Here is a 16,169-nt window from a genome sequence, read left to right as displayed (position 1 = left end):
ATTTGTGACAGATTAACGGAAAGGTCGAATAGGAGCTACGATTTTTAAAACAGTATATCTCTGAAAATATCAATTTCTATAAGAATATATCAACTTGATTCAAATCGAAGTGAAAGTGTTAAAAAATCAACAAAGTGGTATAAGAAATTAACGTGTTATCAAATAGATTTAAAAGTAATTTAACGTGGATAAGGTGGTGTAGCCTACTAGGTAACATATTTCTTTCTTTTGACCATGTCCGATCCTAATAGGATCATATGGGCCTCCACAGAGTGGAGGTTTGTATTGACATATTTTGTTTTTACGAGAAATGGATGTCAGCCACTTGCTTAACCTATTCGGTCTATACTCTGGCTCATACACAAATTGAAAAACAATATGTGTACTTGTCAGATCCAGGATTCGATCCTGGGACTCACGACGCTATATGCCAATGCTTAAGCCGCGCGGCCATCGTGGCTGATAATTAGGCAACATATACAATCAATAAAAAATTATAAACATTGTGTATGAGATACAAAGCGTCGCAGCTTGACAAATGAACGAGTTAGCGATGGCGTCCTCGGCTATAAGCTATACAAGTTATAGTTTGACTTTTTAACCAGTGCGCCTGGAAGTTGCGTAGACCGTTAAAACTAAAGATGGAAGAAAGAAAATTTAAATATTTTAATTTTTTTATTTATTGAGTATTAGAGAATTCTAAATTTTCAATCTCTTGCAATCTTTTTTTCTCGACGTGTTCAAACAGAACAATTACAAGATAAAAAGAACTTTCTGTATACACCGTTTTTAAATTTTCTGTTGAATCATATAAACTTGACAATTCTATGTTATTAATAAATACTTTTTTTTGTACTTGATAGAAATACTGAATAAATATAGAATACTGAAATGCCATTTTGACATTTCATATTGATTTCCATAGTAACGCACGTACATATTAATAATTTAGTTGCTAGCAACTATGGTCCTAGAACTATCTTAGCAACCAATAATATTGTTTTACTTTTTACGATTTTTTTAAAGTTTCAAATGTCTAGGTAGTCGGGAAGTTAGTTAAAATCGATTGCAAGATTTGTATTGGACAAATAAAAAAAAAATTGTAATGGACAAACAAGAATATGAGCTAATAAAAACGTGATAAAAACACACACAAGGCCTTGCACCACGAGCATACGTAAAGCGGTCCAACCATGGCCCCCATAAGGGGGGGCTGACAGGGCTCTAGCCTGGGCTCGGGCCGACTAGATAAGTGAGATAAACATAGATCACAAATTTGCTCTAATAGTAAAAATGTCGCCTGCCGCGCTAGTTTACTGAAATAATAATAATAATTAAAAATATTTGGTTGTACAATGCAATTTTAAATGTATTTTAATGGATTTACCTACATATTAAAAATACAAAAAATCGCTAAAAATACACCTTAATTTTACCACGTACACCATTTGGAAAACGCTACTTCAGCGCGTCACACTGCCTTTACCCTTAGCGATAGGTGTAGGTGCCAAACATCTTAGCCTGGGGGCCCGCTTCAGGATATGGGGGCCATGGGTCCAACTCTAGGAGACTGATCTTCAAAGATTCCGCCAAGCTGATGCAGCAGCTCAGACAAATAATTGAGTCTGAAACACCAGAACACACACGTAAACGTATGATAGACGATATTAATAGATAAACTAGTAATGCATTAAAGTAATATACTGCAGGTGTACTCATAACTAATGATGCATTCAAGTGTTCGTTTATATCAATTACTGCACAATTATTAATATATTACTACAGCAGTCGTCACAATTGTATCCAATTACTGTCAAACACATTAGCAATGCACCGTTCAAACGAACTACGTATTCTATCGTTCAATAATAACACGTTTCAGCGATACCCAGTTAGTTTCATTGAACAGAAAATGAATTCATTCGGAATAATTATATTAACGATGACTGATTGAATATTTCAAACGATCAAACGAAATTATATCTAGACTTGGCAATACGATTATCGAATAACCGCTTAACCGAGGAATCGAGGATAATAATATTCAGTAATAATTGATTACCTTAGGAATTGCATATTGGAAACGCCATCTGGATGCCGGGACAATATTGGATGTTTTCAAACTGGAAAATTGAATTTATAATGATATTAGATTTGGCTACTTACGTATTTTCTCGGGTCGTAATATATTACTATGTGCGCGTATAACTACTTTCAAACTTAAATCAATTAGAATATAAACATTATTATACTATAATTAACTGTTTATGTTATTCAACAAATAATTCACAAGATTTAAGAATATATCATTCTGATTATTGAACATATATAATTTAGATTTTTTCCGAAATAACTTTCCATACAAAACAGAATTAACTGAAAATGAATTCAATTCTGCTTAAAGATGAGTAAAAGTATTAAAAGATTGCATTGGCATCGTATTATGATATATTCTAAAAGTTTTAAATGTCTAGCTGGTCGGAAAGTTAGTTAAAAATCGATTGCAAGATTTGTACTGGATAAACAACCACCGAACAAACAAGAATACGACCTAATAAAAACGTTGTAAAATATTGTGAATCATTGGTAAAAAAAATCATTATAAATTTAAGATTTTTGTCAAATTGGCAACAAAAGGTGGTTAATGAAGTGGCCTTGGGAAGAGTAGGTACTTAGATTGATAACTGACGCCATAAAATTGCACTGAAATACTTAGTCAAAACGGCCAGAGCGGCTTTTAGACAACTGAGGGAAATACTATGTAGCCATATTATCTTAAACTTGGGAATTAGAACGAAATTAATCAGCTGTTACGTATATCCGGAACACTCACATTAACAACGTACAGAAAACTTATCGAACATGTGATTGTACAGATGCATTCTCCGAATATGCGGTTCCATGACAAAACAGAACAGTGACAAAACAGAACATGACAAAACAGAACAACGATAAATATAACTATGACCTTTCAGGAAAAATATAAATTACATATTGAAATCTCTATTATGCTGATAGATTGATTTTCAATACGCCATAATAAATCAAATTATATACCTAATTTCTGCATTCCTAATCGCTAGAAAGCCTCAAATAAACGGGACTTTGCCGGCAAGCTTAGGATATCTCATCTTAATCAATATATTATCTTCAAAATGATTGGGTGACTAGGTACAACGAAATAATGACCTAACCTAACCTAAATAGATTCTACAAAAATTAATGTTTCATTTTCCCCTGGCTGTTCTGTTTTGTCACTGTTCTGATTTGTCATGTTCTGTTTTGTCATGTTCTTTCTGTTTTGTCATGTTCTGTTTTATTTATTTATTTTATTTTTATTTTAAAAAGAGTATTACGGCATTACAGCTATTGGCCAATGCGCCATAAAATATCTTAATTACAAATAACAATAAAAAGACAGCATGTGTAAATATTAATGAAATATGATAATTTATACAATTATACATTTAGCCTATTTAATACGTCCACAAACATTATATAGTTAATGAAAAACAAATCAACCCGGTTTTGTCCGGTTACAGAGTTCTCGACGTCTGTAACTTAATAATATTATGTTAAAAAAGAGGAAGATATCCAATTATCCGGTTATTAAAAAAGTCGAATAATTTGACATGCTTAATTGCGGCCTCGATAAAAATAACATGGAAAAGTTGTACATATTACAAAATTGAATATAGGTATTCAATTAAATTAAACAATGGGACATTAACCAACTAATGGCAGCTGTGAAAGTGATAGCGAGTAGGTAATTATCGACATATAATATCGATTGTTCAACAAATTAATGTAATCATCATCATTACAATTACTGCCTTTATAACCCTCGCCTTTTTAACCCTTTACAACTCTTGGTATCAATTTTTTTTTTCCATCCTGGACGACTACCGCTAATGAAATGCCCAGCGTTTTTAAATCTCCCGTGGCGTAGCTAACTAGCCATCTCATTTTCAGCCGTCTAGTAAACCCAACGGCTTTTAGGCACATGGCCAATTCAGCACAGTTTCTGCATGTTGGTGGCTTCGCTGGCAGGCTCTTTGGGCTTCTTGTTACCCGTTCAACATGACTATGACCAGAAATACAGGATCACACCATATCTTCTGGGAATGCCATAAAATGTGTAAGGAAAGAGAATAGCTGTTTAAGTCAGTTCAACCAGCTGTTGAGCCCATCGGACCGTCCAACCTGGTCGACACAAAGGCCATTTTTTGCATTTAGAAAATTTGCGGCGTCATATTGTCAACGTGAAGATTTCTTCACTCAGAATGTTTGGCAGTTTTGTATTAGCTTTAGAGGCCATCCATGGACTGAAACTGTATGCGGTTTAGATCCGTGTGCCATACTAAGCTTGTGATTTTTGTTCATGAAAATATATTTTCACTTAATTTGTAAGTGTAAGTGTATGGTATAAACGGATACGATAAGATGCTTATAATATAGTTTGTGAAAATATATTTCCATGAACAGAAAAAATAATCTTAGTTTGGCAAACGGTTCTAAACCGCATACGGTTTCAGTCCATGGATGTCCTATTAATTTGTCACTTAATATTGCCTCTACGTGCTCATCTCTCGCATGGGCCCCACTTAAAGTCATGTAAATTCAGTCAAAGCACATTTGAGTGCATGGCGACCTTAGTCTTTGGTAACTGCTCCTGAGACATTCCCAGTCATAAAAATAAAAATTATGCCTCACACCAAACATAGGGTCCCATGATACGCCCGATTAAGACCGGGTGTGGTGCAGGGTGAGTGTGGTTGAGTTTATCAACTTAACGATGCTTCATGCTTTTGCTAAATAATTTTAAATGTCATAACAGAAACAATGTGCGGCTCTCGTGGTGCAGTGCGTAAGGCGCTTGCCTACCACCCGAGAGTTCTGGGTTCGATTCCCGGCAGGGAAGAACATGGTTATTAATTCTAAAAAAAAAATATGTATAGGATTCCTTCTATTAATAGTCCAAATTATTTGACCAAAATAAACATATTACGTCAGTGCTTTAAAACAAATAATAATAAAAATACATTAGTGCAAGTGAATAAAAATACAAAACGCTCTGTGAAAAACAATACAACAAAATTATACTGACTGAAAACAGAGCGCAAAACAAAAATAATGGAAGCTAATGGACGGGTGACTTTACAAAATAGAAAACTATTTAATTCGATTTCACATGAACAATGTTTGTCTCTTTAATTTGACAGGTTTTTAAATTAAACTGTCTATGGATCACTTTACTTCAATTTCGTTTAAAAATACGCGCGAAACATTATTATTGCATTAGATTTGTCATTTCAGTTTATTTTCATAATATTATTGTAATATTAAATTTACAAAGAATCAATTTTGAATAAGTAATGAAATGTCTATTTCAATTTATGATATATATCTATCTATAATGCATAGTACGCTGTACGAAATTATGTGATAAGTATTGAATCTATTTCACTTTATCTATTTTTTATTATGTGGTGTTAGTAACTGTTTTTTGGAAATATGTAGATACCCAATTTATTTTCCATCTAGCATATAATATGAAGCAGATTCATGAATTACTATAGATACTATTAATTATACTATAAATTATTATAATATCATGTGTTGCTGCCAAAAGTTGGTAAGTCGATTTTTTAAGTATTTAGAGTTAACAACGGATTATGTGTCCGTAGGGGTTACAAGGATCTCCAGACAGAGTATACGATTTTAGTTAGCATCTTAAGTTTGTTTTATTACCCTACCATCCAGCATGACTTGGCATGAAACCATTAATTTATAACTACAATGTATCTTGCAACATAATATTGTTAAAATTACACAGCTAGCAATTTATGTGAGTCAATCAAAATTCAACAAAAAGCTTATTTAGCAAATCGCAATATCTCAAATTAATAAATAATGCTACGTAAGTTTACCGTGATATGCACAAAAGTTGTTTGTATGAAAATCAATCTTGCGCAAAACTGCAAAATTTTTCAAATTAAAATCAATTATTTATAACTTATAAACGAGTCATGCATTGCAAAATAAACCTCATAAGCATGATTATGAAAAATATTCAAGTAGTTGATCGCAGCATTTTCTGTTGTATCTAATCACTATAAAACACTCAGTAGAAGAAAGCAACATGGTCTTTCAGTCATCAAAGGTTGAACCGTAAGCGATAGCGCTCACAGAACGCGTCGGGCGGGCGAAGTCCGCGTATGCAGTGTTTATTTATAACCATAATCACACGTCTCTCGCCGCGCATTACCCTTCACCTATGTAGTAAGCGGCCCAAGCAGCACAAAACAATTATTTTTAAAGCGTCTCTCATAACAAAGCAATAAAAATATTATATTATTTCGGGGCTTGTAATAAATATTTACGTCGACATTATTCAACCAGCGAAATATAATGACACGGAATAAAATAAAACAATGACTTCTCTGTAATCAAATAATTGCCTTCCGCCCATCCATCGACGATGCCTCACGCAGCGTGATTTTGCTCGCTGTGTTCAATGAATGGACTCCATTGTATTTTCTTTCATTCGTATCGCCGAGAAGCGGTGATTCGCGAAAAAACGATGATTCATGCGGCGCGCGCGTATAATTCGTCGCCAAATCCAGTGGGCGCTGGCGTATTTGATTACGTTGTATTTTCGATGATTTATGCACCACTTGTAGAAATTTTGCGCGATTGCCGCACTCGCTGCGTCAATGGGCTTTATGCCTAAGGTTATCGTTACGCTTCGCCCGATCGATCGGATATCGCAAGTCATCAGAACACCAACTTTCTAGACGCATCTACAATCCAACGCTTAGTAACTTTTCTCGCAACACAATCTCCGTAATTATTAATTGTAAAATTCATTAATCTCGTTGTACGAATCTGTATTAACTATTGTATCTTTTTGATGGTTAAGGGAAATAAACTGGGACTACTTTATCACGCACAAAATCCTTCAACTCATTGGAACCTACCTACCCCATCACACATACCTTACCTCATGTCTATAAATAAATATGTATATATATAGATATATAAATAAATCAGCACAATGCCTGATTTTAGAGGTCATATAAAACTTTCAAATAATTGAAATTAGTTGATAACATGATTTTGAGACATACTAACTTTTGGCAGAAACCCCACTATATAGTATATCAGCAACTTTGCACTTGAATGATGACAACGCATGTGTATGGGTCGGTGTCACCTTGAAAATAATTCAATAGGCGCAAAACCCACAGTACGAAGCGTGGCGATGGTGCGGGTATCAGTTTTGCGTCTGAGGTGAGCACTCAACCAAAATACGACGCACACTAGAAATGACATATATTTTTTGCTTTCTGAGGTTATTTTGAACGGCAGGCCTGTTTGCAGTGGCTAATTTTCGACGGACCACAAAAACTTTAGTAAAAACAATGCCACGATCTGAAAAATAAATAGAAAATCTTTTCTGCAACACATATTTTTATAGCGCATGTTACTAACAGCTTTGACTAATATTGAAACACTTTTACGTTACTTTATGTCTATAATAAAATAATGACTGATACTAAATTCATGCCACATAACATCGTCATAATGTTACTCTTAACTGGAGTAATTTCTCAATTTCATCATCATTTTTTTAAAACGCCGGTCTTGTAGTTTTAGTAATAATAATAAACCCTTTTCTGCAGTGGTCGAAATGGAAACTCTCGCGGGTGTAACCGGGTTTGTGAACCCCTACATTGTTTGATAGTTCGGTTCCGGTTTAGACCCCTGCTCCGAGTAAAGTGAGATATTATTATTCACGTGCTAAGTCGCGCATAAATCAAAGATTAGTCGATATACTTGTATAAAGGAACCTATATTAAATTTGTCGGATTAGTTCGTGCCTATCTTAATTATTATGAAAGAAATATATTATATGAACAACTGATTCTTTAAAATATGTATACTTTAGAGAACATAGGTAGATCTATAAAATGTGAAAATATTAATGTGACAAAAAATACAGTATAGGATAATGTCAAAATTGTTTTCATATTGTTTCTACTTTATCCGTGGACGTTCTTTAGGAAGAGTTTATGGACTCTACGCATTTGATGCTCTCCAGCCTTTGTGCATCTTCTTAGATCATTTCTGCATTACCTACATATTACTCACGTTGTTGCCACTGCTTGTTAGAAAACAAATCGTTGGATTTAGTTTGTATGGTAAAATTTAAATGTGAATATAACATTTATTGCTTACCTATAAGAAACAGAAACAGAGTGTAAGAGAGAGTGGAGGGAGAAATAGTTGAAGACCGATTGTGAACTTGGATGATATGTAGCGTCATGTAGGTGGACTGTAAACTTTGATAGTAGTGCCAGTTATTGCTCATACTTTGAATGCAATGTTTATAGAAAACGATGATTGTTGGATAATATTTAAATAAATAATAATAATTTGAACAAAATATGTAATCACAAATCTTTATTTATTGCAAACAGATTACCGAATTGCATTTGAAGATAATCATTAAACTGTGGGAAACATTGTGTTTTGGATGAGGAAGTCGTGATTTGGTGGTTGCTCCGATGGATGGAGGAGCGAGTTTTATTTGCAGCATAAACATTCGGTACAAGAGTTTAAATGTTATGAAAGAATGAGATGTTGTGCGGGGCAATACAGAGACCGAGACACTGACAGGCCGGGAACTTATATTCGAGTGATATGTCCAATGAATTATGATCCACTATTTGTTGACATAAGTACTCACAATCAAAACAATATCTTGAAAAGAATATTTAGGAAACGATTATTATAATTGAGTCACCTATTATATGGAATTTGCGTCATCGGATATAGAAGACTATGTGGAAAAATGGGTATCGCGGAAATAATAATTGCAGTAAGCTATTTACTGAGTTTGCCATAATTGGACACTACGGGAAATGGATGTTAAAGAATTTGTAATTGCGGTAATCTATTTAATATCGACGATCAATATGCTGACGCGGATTGATTTGTTTATCCCCACACTACCATTGTAGTTTACAATACAGTACTACGGCCTAAATATAGTCAGCCTTGAGGAAGTGTCTACATTTACTTGTATTTGAATAGTAATTGTGCGAGTGGCACGAACCGGTACACGGTGCGCCGTGCCGGTTAACCCACCCACAATCCGAGTCCTGTTTTCGTGTAAACATTGTTGCAGCGTTGACGATACGTAATACTCTGTTTTTATGGTCGCCATCTTCTCTGAGCATGTACTTTTTTATAACAGCGTGTTTCAGAATTACTACTACCGGGTGACCTTTCTTTCAATTACGACCAGCGAAGGGATTACACAGTTGTGTGACCGGTATAAAAGTTATAGTTAAGTGTTATATCCTTCTAAGACATATTGTATTTTGAGACCATGTACACCTATCAACTTATTTGTGGTAGGTATATTACCTTTTTGAGCTAATATTTTATATACTAATACCTCGCTTTAGGCCCGAGACATGTTCCTGTAAAACTATAATTCGCACACTGAGACCTATAGGGTCGTAACTGCAAATAACATGATATTGAGTAATTTGAGTTTGAATGTTAAATAATTAGCTACTATCTAATTAATAGCAGTAGACTGCTGAAAATTCTACCATGTTAAAATAATTTTGTGTAATTTATCCTACTGTAGTTAAATATATAAATATATATAATATAAATATATATTTTTAAATTATATAGTGGATTTTTGCTGTTGCGGCCATATAAATTGAACATTAACTCTCAAACTTCCAACAAACTTGCAGATGCGGCTTCATAGTTTTAATAAAAAAAAAACAAAATGCACCTTTTTCATAAAAAATTGAATTAAACTTAGTGTTTTATATAAAAATTTGTATTAATATTATAGAAATAAAAAAATCAATACAAATAATATAAAACAGAGAAATAAAAAGAACAATAAAAATAACTTAATTATCAGTACGAAATATAATTTATTTCAATGTCGGACAATTAAAAAAGGGTACTGTTCGGTTAAAGCGGATACAGCGGAAAACGCATTTTGAAAATAGCCGATAAACTGGATTATTTGTTAGGTTAACCTAACCAAACCTAACCTAACCTAACCTAACCCAACCTAACCTAACCTAAACTAACCCAAACTAACAAATAATCCAGTTTATCGGCTATTTTCAAAATGCGTTTTCCGCTGTATCCGCTTTAACCGAACAGTACTAAAAAAAGATATGTGCGTATGTACTTACTCAATCAGAATGCAAATCATCTGTAAATACGGCGGATTAGCACAATAAATATTGTACCAAAGATGAAATATTTTTTAGGCAAAAGGGCCTCATGTAAGATAATGCCTCTCTCTATATAGCTCTAAATTGAAATTTTAAATATAAAATAACCATGGACACATTTGTGTAGGAGGCTACTGCTTTCAAGTATCATCTAATGCCATATAGCATTAAAAAATAGATTTTTTTCTATCGAATTGCATTCATAAGTCTTTTTAGGGTTTTTTTGCAGTTACGACCCTTATACAAAAGCTGTATAACGAGCTACCCTATAGCGACAGTATTGTGATATTTAATTAAATTTGTCACCTTCAAGCATTTTAAATATTCTAACAATTTATCAGTGTTACTGACATCGTCGTCATTTTTCCTTAGTGTATATATTAACTATGTAGTTGATAATGTCCCTCTGAAGTGGACAAAACCAATCCAAACTATTGGAAAAATGGAATTAGTACTATATATTATTATGTGCTTTATTTTAATTATCGATTAATATATTATCGTAGATTTAAAACCAATAAGTAAACAAATTAACGTATATTGGAAATTGGTCCCCACATCTTGAAGCGGGTCCCCAGGCCAGGATCTTTGACGGGCTCCCCTACCCATTGCTAGGGTTAAAGGCAGTGGGACTTTTTACAGAATCGTTTTTTATATGTTGTTAATGGTAAAATTACGGGTATTCGGTGTATTTTTAGCGATTTTTTGTATTGTTGACTAAATCCATTTGAATTACGGAGTTGTCGAATATCGACACACAGCAATCAAATATTGCTTCACACAACCAGACATACCAGATTTTACAAATAAAATACGCCGCAGGCGACTTTTATCCCCTTAGGGAAAATTTGTGATGTGTGTTTATCTCACTTTTCAGCTCCCAAAGAACCCGGGCCCCAGGCTAGAGCCCTATTATCCCCCCCCCATATGTGGACCATGCTGTGGGTAGAGGTAGGCTGTGAAGATTCAACATAAATAGTACACACAAAATTTGTTTTAATTGAACTAAGAATATAAATTTAAGATATTATTGGTTAGTTTATACAATTCAATTAAGCCCTGCCTAGACCAAACTATAACAGTAATGGTAAACTATGGAGATCCCACAAAAATAACGCACACTTTGTCAGTCATAATAAATTATTTGTTTTTAAGGAACTAAGAGACGAATTGCAGATGGTTTTGAAAATTTTAATATACCCTGCCTAAGCCAAACCACAATAGATGGCCGCGCTGCTTAAGCGTTGGACTATCACGCCATGGGTCCACGACAAAATATTCATCAAAATCACCACCGCCTTGCGCTACAAACAATTTTACAGGGTTTTTGCAAGGCGGTTTCATAGGCCCTAGCCGAATTAAAATTAGCAATACCCGATGCGGGTAGAAGAATAGTTTTCAATACGGTATATTCTCTCAGCCGGCACAGTTTTCATTAAATTTGACTAGCATCAAGTAGAGTAATTTGCGTGCCAAAGTCCTTAAAGAAACCTCGATAGTAAATGCGAGGTATCCATAAAGGCATCTAGAAAAAAAATAGGTTGATGAAGTGGCTGACACCCATTTCTCGTAAAAAAAACAAAATCTGTTAATACAAACCTCTACTATGTGGAGGTCCATATGATCATTTAACGAAAAACCTAAAACTATGTATGAATTATTGGCACAATTTAAAATATTTTATTGATAGAATAATATAATTATTTATTTATTATATTATTAACAGAACCCAAGGGGCGCCCTAAATCCCGCCAACAAAATTAGCTCATAAAGTTTTGTAGAGATATATATATATATTTAGAAGCACACTACAATTTTGTAGGCATTTTTTTTCTCACAAAATAATCATATCTAATCATATCAATAAATTTTCAAAATAATAATATGTATTATATTATGTAATATATTATATAAATATATATATATATAATTATGTAATATATATATATATATTATGTAATTTATATACCCACGGTGGCCGCGTGGCTTCAGCGTTGGACTATCATGCCGTGGGTCTCAGGTTCGAATCCTGGGTCTGGCAAGTACACATATTGTTTTTCAATTTGTGTGTGAGTCAGGGTATGGACCTAATAGGTTAAGCAAGTGGCTGACATCCATTTCTCGTAAAAAAACAAAATCTGTTAATACAAACCTCTACTCTGTAGAGGCCCATAATATAGGAAACCCTAATAGGATCATATTATGATCCTATTAGGGTCGGACATGGTCGGAAAAAAAATATATTATGTCAATGATTCCTCTTTGTGGAGACGTATGTACTCTGATTAACCAAAAATATAGTAATTTACTTTTTACTAATTAAGGGTGATTGTACCTGAAGAGAAGAGTGTAGAAGAGAGAAGAGTGAAGAGTGGAGGTATGCTGTTAATATCCGCCATAAATAGTATACATTAAAGTTTGTTAGTCATACGTATTTGTTTTTATTGAACTAAGACTACAATTTACAGATGGTGTTGGTTAGTTTTTAAAAATCAATTATTAAACCCTGCCTAATGCGTCAATGACATTGAGCTACTTTACGAGCTGCTTGTTGGCGAATTTACAATCTGCCTGTTAAGTCGTCCAGGGTCATCATCGAACAACCTAACAAGCAGATTGTAAACAATCTACCGAGAAAAGTTGAAAGCCGGTCAACTTTACACGCAACACGCCAGCGTGTGGGCCTACTGCGTCTCCGCAGTAGAGCGTAGTAGCGACCTCCCGGTAAAAAAACGAACTACGTTCTGTCAAAATAGTCGCTGGCTTGTTGGCTTCTCAGCGAATGGAAAGTTTTGTGTGTCATCATCACAATCGCTGTAGCTGAATCGCCCGCTTTTAAATCCGCCAATAAAAAGCTTGTACAGTAGCTCAATGTCATTGACGCATTAACAAAATCATATTAGTTTTGTTATACTTTGGGCGATACGACAAAATTTTGCACACTTTTTTTGTTATTAATTATTGTTTTCGTTAGATTAAGAATACATATTACACAATATATTGTTAGTTCATTTTTTAATTCATTACGCCCTGCCTAAACCAAACTATAATAGATAAAAAATATTAATCTATTTATGAAATATCCAAAGTTATGTATGATTTAATCGCATAATTTTAGATATTTTATATATAGACTAGTATTTTTTGACTATTATTTATTATGTCTTATTTCGAAGGGTTTAATTGCATTTTAAAAACTAACCGACACTGTCTGTAAATTGTAGGCTTATTTCAATGAAAAAAAAACGTATAACTGACAAAGTTTAGTGTGCACTATTTATGGCTGATCATAACAGCCTACCTCCACCCTTCGCCACTGAATTGTACCTACTATAGTCCCTAAATCTTGTAGAATAAATAAACGTTATTTGAAGTGGAAAAAAGTAGAAATGTCATCACATTTTCAAACAGACAAATTGTACAAAAAGGGTCTACTTTCTTTCGCTAAAAATGTCGCTCTCCATTTGCACTTTGCCAAAAATTCTATTTAGCTAACGAAGCTATTTGCCGGAGATAAATGAACCGATGGAAAAAATACGTTTCCGAAATAATATTTCCCGAAACACTTCGGAGGTGATAATTCATATTTTTACGAGAGAGGTCTTACAGACTAAGCTTCAATTTTCTTCCGGCTTAACTTCTCTAGGTATCGATTAATAATATTATTTTATTCCGTGTGTTTCTCTTTGAGAGTTATTAAATATTCTGACCAATATTTCAAGTTGTTAATCCCATAACTGCAGACGTCGTTTTCGGCAATTTAGGTCGCCAACTGATGGGTAATAATGTCGAAAATATGATAAAATAATGATGATGAAACCTCATTAGACTTATTTATGTTGCAAACATATCCACTTACTTTTACCTACTGTAATATTGTCAATCTCGTACGGTAACCCTAGGTGATCATCGTAACAGACGGAATTCATTAGTATCGTAAAGGGAAGGTTTATAAACTTTAAATTGTTGTACTATAGTTGAGGCGTCTAATTCCAAAAACCGATAAGTCCACATTTGGTCAAAATCGAGAAAAAAATACGCACGATTCTTTGTATAATTTTACACAATATGTATTGATATATAAATTCCTAAACGCAACAAAACCCTACGAAAAAAATATTTTAAGTCTCGATTTATTACAAAAAGCGCAAAGTTCGTGTTTCATGTTATTTAAAGCATGGTTGATTTCGCGCGTGTTCAAGTCAACCAATAAGGGAACGTTCAATATTGAAAAGGGCGTCTCCCATGCTGTAGCATCTGGTAAACTCATGATAGTGCCACGAAAATATGTGCCTTATGCGGAATAAATTGAAAAGTGAGGTACAAGTAGCGCTACGTCAAATTTTATTTTGCCTATATTTATTACATTTAAGAGTTTATCGGCTCAAACAAATTGCCATTTGGTTCTAATTTACACATATAATACAACAAAAAAAATAATCTCACGTTAAAACAAATAATTGAAGCTTGGAACATAAAAACGTTGTTTCCCACAAATGTCGAATTGTGGACCTATCGCTTTTTGTAATTAGACGCCTCAGTTCTCAAATTGTTTTGATGAATAAAGTTATCATGTAATTTGATTGAATAGTCACTATGGGATGTTTAAAACGTTCTGATTCAGAGTTGTATTAAATATAGAAACTCCACTTCCGCAAGGCTCGAAAGCTGCGGAAATTGAATTCGCCCCTCTGACCTAAATGTCTACTATCAATATTTATCTCACCCACGTTCGCGAGTGGTCTAGTGCAAACAGCGAATCCATCTAGATTCTAGAACTAGACCCGTCCATATATGCAAATGTGAGGACTTCTAAATTTGAACGCACTTTACATCAAAGTGCTTCGGAGGAGAGTGCAAAAAAGGTTTTATTTTGTAGACAATATTATCTAGTGATTTTTATTACTAACTTATAGAAAACACGTCCAAAAATATATTTAAATAAATATAAATATTTGTTTATAAGTAGGATTTTTATGCTGGCATCTATATATAATTTAGAAAGTGCATAGTGTGACAAAGTGTTCTTCAACCGGTGGTCCGCGGACCGATGCCGGTCCGCAAGAATTTATTACCGGTCCGCGAAAGCTTTCACCATGCTACCGACTACCTATATCACTACACGATTCGGGGAATTCGCACTAGATGAAAATGCTGGTAGAATTTTTTGTACTGTTCGGTTATGAGGAATACAGCGAAAAACACATTTTTAAAATACCCAATATACTGGATTATTTGTTAGGTTAACCTAACCAAACCTAACCTAACCGAACCTAACCTAACCGAACCAAACCTAACCTAACCCAAACTAACAAATAATCTAGTATATCGGGCATTGTTTTCCGCTGCATTCCTCATAACTGAACAGTACCGAATTTTTGAATGCTGCTGATATTAACCAAAAAGTTATATTCAACATCATAAGCCAACATTTAAAAGCGTTAGCTGAAAACAATAATACATATTTTTTTGAAAATTAAGATCTACGTAAAGGCGGACCTAACCTTTGGATTAATAATCATTTTTTGGAAGATATTTAATCATGCGCATTTGATAATCCTCGTGAGAAAGAAAAGCTGATCGAGCTATCTGCTGATGTCACTCTGGTGTCCAGGCATAAAATGCAATCATTGTGTCAATTTTGAATATCCCTTGATAAAAAATAGCCATCTCTTAATTATAAAGATCAGATTATTGGTAATTTTTTCGATTATTTATGTGAAAAGATTTTTTTATATAAATGTCAGTAATAAAAACCAAACAGAGAAAATAAATCGAATGGATGTTAATGCAGGGGTCTAGGACGATTTGGCACCGGGACAACTGGACGCCACGGAATTTGAAAATAAATAGACGTTAGGTACTTATAGGTACTTAAAAAAATATTTA

The sequence above is a fragment of the Rhyacophila brunnea genome, unplaced genomic scaffold (genome assembly GCF_057557595.1).
Source record: "Rhyacophila brunnea isolate RB1 unplaced genomic scaffold, BYU_Rbru_1.0 scaffold_17, whole genome shotgun sequence".
Lineage (NCBI taxonomy): Eukaryota > Metazoa > Arthropoda > Insecta > Trichoptera > Rhyacophilidae > Rhyacophila > Rhyacophila brunnea.
The sequence above is the reverse complement of the archived record's forward strand: the minus strand, read 5'-3'. Positions refer to the sequence as shown.